The sequence below is a fragment of the Spermophilus citellus genome, assembly GCF_964194105.1.
Source record: "Spermophilus citellus genome assembly, chromosome: 4".
Lineage (NCBI taxonomy): Eukaryota > Metazoa > Chordata > Mammalia > Rodentia > Sciuridae > Spermophilus > Spermophilus citellus.
Window position 1 is genome coordinate 160,178,920 of NC_138185.1, and position 10,200 is coordinate 160,189,119.

The following is a 10,200-nucleotide window of genomic DNA, read 5'->3' on the forward strand; positions in this document are numbered from 1 at the left end:
GGATAGGCAGAACTAACATCATCAAAATAGCGATATTACCAAAAGTTCTCTATAGGTTTAATGCAATGCCAATCAAAATCCCAAAGGCATTTCTTATAGAAATAGATAAAGCAATCATGAAATTCATATGGAAAAATAAAAGACCCAGAACAGCAAAAGCAATTCTAAGCAGGAAGTGTGAATCAGGAGGTATAGCGATACCAGATTTCAAACTGTACTACAGAGCAATAGTAACAAAAACAGCATGGTACTGGTACCAAAACAGGTGGGTGGACCAATGGTACAGAATAGAGGACATAGAGACTAATCCACAAAGTTACAACTATCTTATATTCGATAAAGGGGCTAAAAGCATGCAATGGAGGAAGGATAACATCTTCAACAAATGGTGCTGGGAAAACTGGAAATGCATATGTAACAAAATGAAACAGAGTTTGTTCAGTTTCTGCTGCTCCTCCTCCTGATACAAGCTGTTTGTTAGAAGGGTCTGTGCCTCTCTGTTCAGAGATGTAAGTGGTCCTGTCCACTAACACTACTTTAGTATAGGGACCAGTGAGTGACCCCTGGGGCTTTCGTGGTGCTGATCACCTTTTTGATCAGGGACAACATGTCTAGTCTTTCTTTCTCGTGCCCCTCAAGGAGAAGAAACCCCTACAATCAGACCCACTCGTTTCTCATGTAAAACTTAAAATTTCTGGCATCTTTATCCTCCACTGTCTGTTCTGTACTTGTTTCTGTTCTTACACAAATTCTCTTCTCCAGTTAAAGTAATGTTTCAATTACTTCCTAAATATGTTATAGCTGAAGAGCCAAGAGCTGCACCATACAGAGGGGACCATGCGGAGAGAGCATGATGTGAACCATGTTCTCTGGAGTTATGCTGTGGCTGTACTTTATTCCCATGTCCATATTGGTCCCTTTGTTCCTGATATCTCCCTGTAGGTTGCTCTCTTCTTGCCTATGTCCTAACTCCTCCTTCAAGGCCCAAGGCAAGTTTCACCAGCTCCCTGAACTCCCCACCAAATACTCTAGCCATCGATGATCACTCCTTCCCCTTAATTCCCAGAGGATTGTTCTGTACATACGATAACCATATAATGAATGTATCACCAAATTGTGATGGTTGAGTGTTAAAGGGGGCACAATTACTCTGAACCATAAACTGGGCATGAATTCAGACAGTCCAGGACAAAGTGGGCTCTATTCTATGGTCAGCCTACTTACAGAATATTCACTTGACACTCAGTTATCTGGCAGTTTTTATTTATTTGTTAAAACATATAGATATATATGTATATATACGTCATGAAATACATATGTTTTAACAAATATGTATGTTTTATATAACACAAACACACACACACACACACACACACACACACACACACACACTTTTTTTTTGCAGAAGTGGGGGTTGAACCCAGTGCCCTACATGTGCTAGGCAAGCACTCTACCCCTGAGCCACATCCTCAGTCCATAGATATATATTTAAATGTCTGTGTCCTCTGTCTTCAAAACAGTAACCCATCTGCATGTGAATCATGTATTTTCCCTCTGCTCATCTGGTGTCTGGCCAGAATCTTACATGTATGATACACTAAAAATAATTTGTTCATCATGATGATGTCTTTACTCTGTTATTTAGGAATGAAATAGTTAAGAGTGAAACTTCAAAAAAAACCAAAACTTTAAAGCAATAAATTCACCACCTGCCAAATTATTGTTCTAGTAGAAAGTAAAAAATCTCTATGTCCCTAGAAACAGATTTTGACATCAAAATTTCCTCAAGATTTTGGAGAGGCCTGGGTTGTGGCCACCAGCATACAGTTCTGCCTTGTTGCCTGGTCACTTGGTCTCTGTCCATTGCTCTGTCACACAGAATAAAAAGGACATTCCCAAACAGGGGGCTTTAATGTAAGTCACATTAAAAAAAAAACTAAAAAAAATGCTGCTGGGGCTAACTAGCCTAAAACCAAATATCGGGAAGTTTCGATTTTCTTGACTTATTTTGCTTCGTTAACATTCGGTTCCAGTTCAGCATTATGCCTGTTAAACCGCCAATAGCCAAAGGAAAAGGAAGAAGACATAAGAACAGAAAAAGGAGGCAGGCAGGCAGGATAGCTTAGGCTCTGCAAATAAACTGAAACACAAACTGAAAAATGGAAGACATGTGGGAGAGAGAGAATTAGGACAGAATCAAATCTCAGGATTAAATACTTACCAATGCTGCAAAAGAGCATCAGGTCAAAATCAAATAGGGCTGTGAGTCAATATTGGAAAACTCCTGGAAGGAAAATCATTTTGTTCAAACTACAACAGTTTAGACCTCACCCCAAATCCCTCCTACCGAGTATGTGACTGTGGCACTGCCAGTGTTCGTCAGTTTTACCTGGGGTAATATAAGGATGTTTGTCTTTGACTGCTCTAAAATTTGGTTCTTAGAGAGATTTCCTCTGACATTTTTGTTTCTATGACATCAGCAGTCTTAGGAAATAAGAATCTCTCTAGAGGCCCTCTAAATATTCTCCAGACTTTAATAAAGAGTTCCTTAGAAAAGAGGGCTCCCGCTGGGAATGGTGGTGCACACCTATAATCCCAGTGGCTCAGGAGGCTGAGACAGGAGGATCACAAATTCAAAGCCAGCCTCAGCAAAAGCAAGGTGCTAAGCAACTCAGTGAGACCCTGTCTCTAAATAAAATACAAAATAGGGCTGGAGATGTGGCTCAGTGATTTAGTGCGCCTGAGTTCAAGGACTGGTACAAAAAAAAAAAAAAAACCTAAAATATTCCCCAACATTCCCTAATGTCTATTCAATTTTAAAGAGTGCGGATGCATCAATGCTTCTGGAAAGTCTTTGCTGAGTCTATGTCCTCTCTAATCTCTAACCTCTCCAAACTAGCATGTCTACCCTTTCTCTGGGCCCCAAGAACATCCCAAAGAGCAGCTACTGCACTGTATTGTGATCACTGGTTTTTCTTACTGCTTCCACAGTATGTAAGCCTCTTGAAGGCAGGCATGGAAGTATTCCAAATATTAGTTATATGAATTTAATTGAATTCCTGAGCTTTAGTGTTATCATACACTTTTTAAGGTATATTTCATTTAGAGCACATGATTATTTTGGAAATGAAAGGCTCTCTGATGTACACATCTCAAGTATTAACTGACTGACAGAGGAGTCCTTTATCTTCCTTCAACTCAAACCAACAAATTGTTTTTCTTAGTCTGTTTGCTGTTGCTCTAACAAAATACCTGAGGCTGAGTACTTCATATAAAAGAAATTTGTTTGGCTCACAATTTGGAGTGCTAGACCCATGGCCAAGCCGGGCATGGGTCTGGCACTGCTAAGTTCTGGTGAGGGCCTTCTGGCTACATTACAACATGGCACATGGCATCATGATTGGGAGTGTGTATAAAAGATAGAGGTCACATAGTGAGACAGGAAGCAAGAGAGAGTCAGGAGCCAGGCTTACTCTTTTTATTGTTCCCCAGCTCTTAATATCAGGTCTGGCACACAATGAGTGCTCAGTAAGTATTTCTTTTATCGATTACAAAAAGCTACACAGTTTTACACATCCTACCACACTCCCCCAAATTCTATGGACCAAAGCAGCCACCATTCTAGCTGTCTTATTTAGACTTCCTTGTTTACTCCACAACCTACATTCAAAAGGTTTTAAAATTTCACAAGGAGAACAAGTTCTTTTAAAAGGAATTTTGGCTAAATAACTGTTTTTAGGTCCAATATCCTTTTTTCAATAAATCATCTGCTCTAGGATCCCATGGGAACGACAATAATCTCTTCCAAGGGTGATAGCCCAGTGACCTAAATTCTACTAGGCCCTACCTCTTAAGAACTCCACCACTTCTCAACATGGCCATACTGGGGAAAAAGCTTTTGGTATGTAAACATTTGGGGGACATACTCAAACCATATCCAAATCACGGCACCATTATAGATCCAATAAGCTACAAAAGAAAAAGAAAAATTAGTGAAAAGAACCAACTGAAGTCAGGAGGATGTTGCTAAACTTCCAGGAATAATGTGACAAACTGAACTCTAAGGTTTACAGATCATTTCCTAAAGAGCTTTGGAGTGTTCAATCAAATGATTTTAGGGCATATTGTCCCTCTTGCCTTAGGCAGATCTTCCTTCTGGTAGGTAGAGCATGAAGACATGACTTAGCAATAAACTTTTGGTGATGTGTTGAAGAAGAGGACATTGAACTTCAAAAAAGTTTTTTAACCAAAACGCCTTTTTTTTTAAAGTTTTTCTTTTTTCCACTCTGAAACGTTAAAACATTTTGAAAGGACCTGGAGCGAACAAAGTGAAGTACCTATGAGATAGAATGGTGGCTGCTATTGGCCATGGAATTTAGGGTAAGGTGGTGGGATGTGTGAAACTGTGTTCAGCTTTTGGAATCAATAAAAGAAATACTGAGCACTCATTATCTACCAGACCCGATGCTAACAGCTAGGGAACAAGCACCATTCTCAAGGAGTTCCCAATGCTGCCATGACAGGAGAATGAATAAAGTGTTATTATGGAAACTTAGGATGGGACACTGATTTCTACTCTTCAGGGAAGAGGTGATGTGGGAGCCATGTCCTAGAAACTGAATAGGAGTTCTGTAAGCAAAGAAAGGGTCATTGTGGGAAGGGGAAAATGTTGCACAAAAAAACTAGAAAGAAGACTTGTTAAGAATTTGGTCCTTGGGCTGGGGATGTGGCTCAAGCGGTAGCGCGCTCGCCTGGCATGCGTGCGGCCCGGGTTCAATCCTCAGCACCACATACCAACAAAGATGTTGTGTCCGCGGAGAACTAAAAATATATATATATATATATTAAAAAATTCTCTCTCTCTCTCTCTCCTCTCTCACTCTCTCTTTAAAAAAAAAAAAAAGAATTTGGTCCTGGATTTGGTGGCACAAACCTGTAATCTTGAGACGCTTGGGAGGCTGAGACAGAAGAATCACAAGTTCAAAGCCAGCCTCAGCAACTTAGTGAGGCCCTAAGTAACTCAGTGAGACCCTGTCTCTAAATAAAATATTAAAAAGGGCTGGGGATGTGGCTCAATGGTTAAGCGCCCCTGGGTTCAGTTCCTGATTAAAAAAAAAAATTTTTTTTGGTGTAGTTAGGGTCATGAGGAAATTATTTAAACTAGAAATAGGAGCTGTATGTTATCAAGGAAAGGACAGAAGGAAGAGCATGGGAAGTAGCAGACATGGGGCTAAAGAAGTAGACTGAGGCTGAAGTTTAATAGACTTAGAAACTGCAGTAAGGAATGTGGTCTTTCTCCTGAGGGAACAGGGAATCTTTGAAAGAACTGACAGAGAGATTTATAATAACTGTCACATTCTTGGCACTGTCCACCAGGCTTGGTTTTCTCAAACCTTACCATATACTTCTTTGACATCGATGATTTTGTAAAGAGAAAGAAGTACAATGACCCAGAAGCCGGGTTGGGACTCTGTGATTAGTTGTGAACCCAAAGCGGCATCTACAGAGAAGGCTCCCTGCCTCTTGGTGCCTTTAGGTAACTTTCCAAGTCCACTTCCTGGAAGAGCCTGGCCATTGGCTCTGCCCATCTCCTGGGGCTTCCCTCCCTCACACACTCCGCAGGGCACTGTCCTCTCCAATGCAACGTGTTCACTCCGTCTTCAAGCACACACAAACCATCTGCACGAAACCACTAGGGTACCAGTCTCACCCCATTCTGTCAGACAGATTTCCACATCCAGCAGGCTTTAATCATTCCCAGCTCCCTTACCTCATTTATGAGCCTCCCTTCTACCACCTCAGACTTAAGGCCAGTGTTATTTTTAACACCCTTGAGTCACATGTAGATACTCATATATCATACCATTTGTGAATTACCTTATAAAGCAACCCTGTGAGAGAGGTTTATTTGTTATTGTCATTATTTTACAGAAGAGAAAACGGAAATTCATCCAGTAAGCAATTTGCTTAGGGTCCTCATGTTATTAAATTACAATCAGAACCAGAATCTAAAATTTTCACCCTAAGTCACCATGTTATTTCTCAAATATCCCTGGCAGCTTCTGTTCACCCTTTCTCCATTCGAAGTCAAAACTACTCTTTTCCAAACTACTTAGGTTTTTTGATTCCAGTGTGGTTTGTGCCCTAGTTTTCTTGGAGTAAGGCTTTCCTCTCTGCACTCTCCCAGCTATTCTAAAAAATGCTAAAACCCCTTACTTCTCAGAGTCAATAAACGTGGGACAGGACAAAAGTCTGCTGAGTGCTATTATATCCCCGGGGTACATATTAAGGGACAAGAAGAAGAGACCTACAACAAAATAAAAATATGTCTAAAACCTGGTTGTCTAATCCATTCGAATCTGTGTAAGATTTGAAAGAGAATATTTCCTAGAAGGCTACTACATCAGAGATTTTTGACATATATCATGAAAATTTCATATGGAAATGACAATCCATATTCGAAAAGAAAGTGAACAGAGCTGAAGAAAATGGAATCAAAGATTAATGGTGGAGATCTCTTTTAAATGTCATGTGTTTGAAAGGCTGGCATTTATAATCTATTAGGAAAGTAGTCCAAAACAGCCTACAAACGAGAAAGTCCAACTTGGCCACTGAGCTACAAAAAAATAAAATTAAAAGTCTTGAATTTTTAGGATCTTGGGTGTACCATCCTCAGCCAGACTTGCCTGTGTTTACTGTGTTAATCCAGAACTGCTGCTAATTCATTCATCCCAGGCAGGTGATACCAGATAAAGTCAGCCACAGACTCTTATTTCACACTGTCCTTGACACAATGGAAAGAATGATATATGCTTCACCAAGCAGGTGAGCTTCCTTCCCTCCTTCTGTGAAACTGACCTGACAATGTTACCATGAAGGCTTGAAGCATTTCTTTAACCCCTTTAAGCAAAGGATAGGTATGATCAACACTGTATCCTTCCAGCCTCTTGGCTTGGGGCATCATAAAAGGCAAAAGAAAAGACATAATAGAGGGTATTCAAGTCAGGTATGGTGGCACACACCTGTAATCCCAGCAATTTCAGAAACTGAGGCAGGAAGATTGTCAAGTCTGAGACCAGCCTGGGAAACTTAACAAGAACCTATCTCAAAATTAAAAAGTAAAAAATAAAAATGGCTAGGGATATAGCTCATTAGTAGAGTAGCCCTGGATTCAATTACTAGCACCTCCCCCCCCACACACACACACACAAAAGAGGGTATTAAAAGGAAATTCAGGAGTCTAATATGTCCATGTCTTCAGCATGTAATAAATTCTGTGTGTTCTTTTTCCTGCTTTTTTTTTTTTAATAAGCCAGGTGCAGTGGTGTATTCCTGTAATCTCAGTAAATTGGGAGGCTAAAGTAGGAGGATTGCAAATTCAAAGCCATCCTTAGCAGCTTAGTGATGCCCTAAGCAACTTAGTGAGACCCTGTCTCAAAATAAAAAAATAAAAAAGACTGGGGATTTGTCTCAGTGGTTAGGGGCCCCTGACTTCATTCTCTGGTACCAAAATAAATAAATAAATAAATAAACAATAAAAGTTGTAGGGCTGGGGATGTGGGTCAGTGGTTGAGCGGTTGCCTAGCATGTATGAGGCCCTGGTTTGGATCCCCCAGAGCCACAAAAATAAATAAATAAAAGGAGATTCAAACTGCACTCTTTAGGGAGAACTTTAATCTTGCTCCAGGGATATAATTTAGCAATTAAACCAGCAAGTAGGATGATTTTAACATTTAGATTTTCCTAATTGATTCCTTTTTTTTTTTTTTTTTTTTTTTGGTACCCAGGGACACTTAACCACTGAGCCACATCCCCAGCCTTTTAAATTTTTTATTTAGAAACAGGATCTTGCTGAGTTGATTAGGGCCTCACTAAGTTGTTCAGTCTGGCTTTGAACTTGAGATCCTCCTGCCTCAGCCTCCCAAACTGCTAGGATTACAGGCATGCACCACTATGCCTAGCTGATTCCATTTTTCAAAAGACATTTTAGGCAAAAACTGCAAGAGGTCCTGGTATATTTGATATGTACCACTGATATCACATATTTTTTAAATGATTCATATGGATAGGATATGTCCCAGAGAAAAAATTATTAGAAGATAATCCTAAAACAGTTTTGCAAACTTTACTTTATATAGTTACCCCCATAAGAAAATAGAGTTGTTTTTTTCTGGTTTTTTTTATGCCATGACTTGTTCATTCCTATTAAGTGCTAATCTCCAACTTTATCATCTCAATTTTCCTTTCTTTCACCTGTCACCCTCTGATACTTTTATATTCCTATATTACAATCTCACTTAAATTTCTGGTCCTATCCACCTCCTCCCCCCGTCCCATTTTCTATCCCTCTTCCTGAAAACATGGATATATCTGAATGGAGGACTTTCTTGGGCAGATAGTCCTCAGCTCTGTAACTTCTCTTCCTATGACTAAGATGACTTTTTTTTTTAATCACTTGCTCATTTTAACTAACAAGATACAATATTACTCTTGGAAAGGAAAAAGATACTTGTAAATATGATTGCTTTCCAAGCTTCAAAACATATAATCAGTTTATGCCAAGGTTCATGCTTTTCAGATTCGTGAGCATGATTTTTTTACTTATCTAATTTTATTTTTTTAATCATGTACGCTCTCTACTAGAACGAGGCAGAAAGCTATACATCTCCCCCTTGTGGTACTTGTTGGTATCTGCCTTTGGTATCATCCATTTCTTCCAGTTTCTATCAGTCCCAATAAAATGCTGCTAAATAATCCTCAACCACAACTCTGGCATCACTCTCCTGCTCAGACTTTCAGTGGCTCTCTACCACCCGCGGAATAAAATCTAAAGTCTTGGTACCACCTGAAATTTCTATGTAAACTCTGCCTTTTGAATTCCTTTATGTTCTTCTGGAACAAAATTCCTCTTTCCCAATCCCCCACATGGAGTAGTCTCCACATTTTGTGCTCCTACACTGCAATCTGAGTGTAATTAATTATAGGTATTTGTGATAAATTATCTCTCAGGCCATTTTGTAAGAATCTGGAGAGAAAGAAATGACAATATCTTTTTCATCTTCCCATCATCTACACAGTCCCTTGCACACATCAAATATATTATATAAATATCTAAAAAATTAAATAAAATAGATATGATGACTAGTAAAACTAAACATTGTCATTAGACTTTAAAAACAGAGAAAGATTTAAGAACTTTGTTTATTTGTTTATTTATTATTATTTTATGTGGTGGTGAGGATTGAACCCAGTGCCTCACATATGTTAGGCAAGTGCTCTACAATTGAGCTACAACCACAGCTCCACAGAAAGATTTTTTTTGTACTAGTGATTGAACACAAGGGTGCTTTACCTCTGAGCTAGATCCCCAGTTCTTTTTTATTTTTATTTTGAGATAGGGTTTTGCTAAATTGCTGAGGGTCTTGCTAAATTGCTGGGCCTGGCCTTGAGCTTGCAATCCTCCTGCCTTAGTTAGGCTCCTGAGTCACTGAGATTGCAGGTATGTACCACAACGCCCAGCTAAAACAGAGAAAGAATTTAAAGATGGACCAAGAAAGGGAATTGTACAGACTGACCCTATCCAATAAGAATATTATGAAAGCTACATGTGTAATTCTGAATTTTCTAGTAGCCACCTTTTTAAAAAAGGTGAAATTAACTTTAATAATACATGTTCTTTGACTCAATCAAAAATATTATTTCAACATGTAATCACGTAAAAATTACTAAGATATTTGACATTCACTTTTCATGGCAAATTTAGCATACATACGGCACATCTCAACTTATGGCCACATTTAAAGTATTTAATGTGGGTTGGTGGCTACTGTGTTAGAAAGAAGCCAAGAATAGGAACAAGGGTTCTAGTCCTGGCTAACTTCTGAATAATTCTGTCACCTAAGACAAGACCTTAAACCATTTCCTTCATTTTCTTATCTGAAAGGCGAGGGGGGGGGGGGCACATACTTTTCTTACCAATCTTATGGGGCTGTACTTGCACAAAATTAGAAATGAAAATGAGAACACTTTGAAAGGTTGTTGAAAATGTCAGACAAATGGAAGGCATTATAATTATTCCAAGAATAAACTCTGATATCACTAGTTTGTACAGTGTACTGAAAATCATAGGTGTGATTTTTTTCAATAACCATTGCAGATCTTTGCCAGAGGCTGAGATACTAAAGGTTACTTCAATGCTCC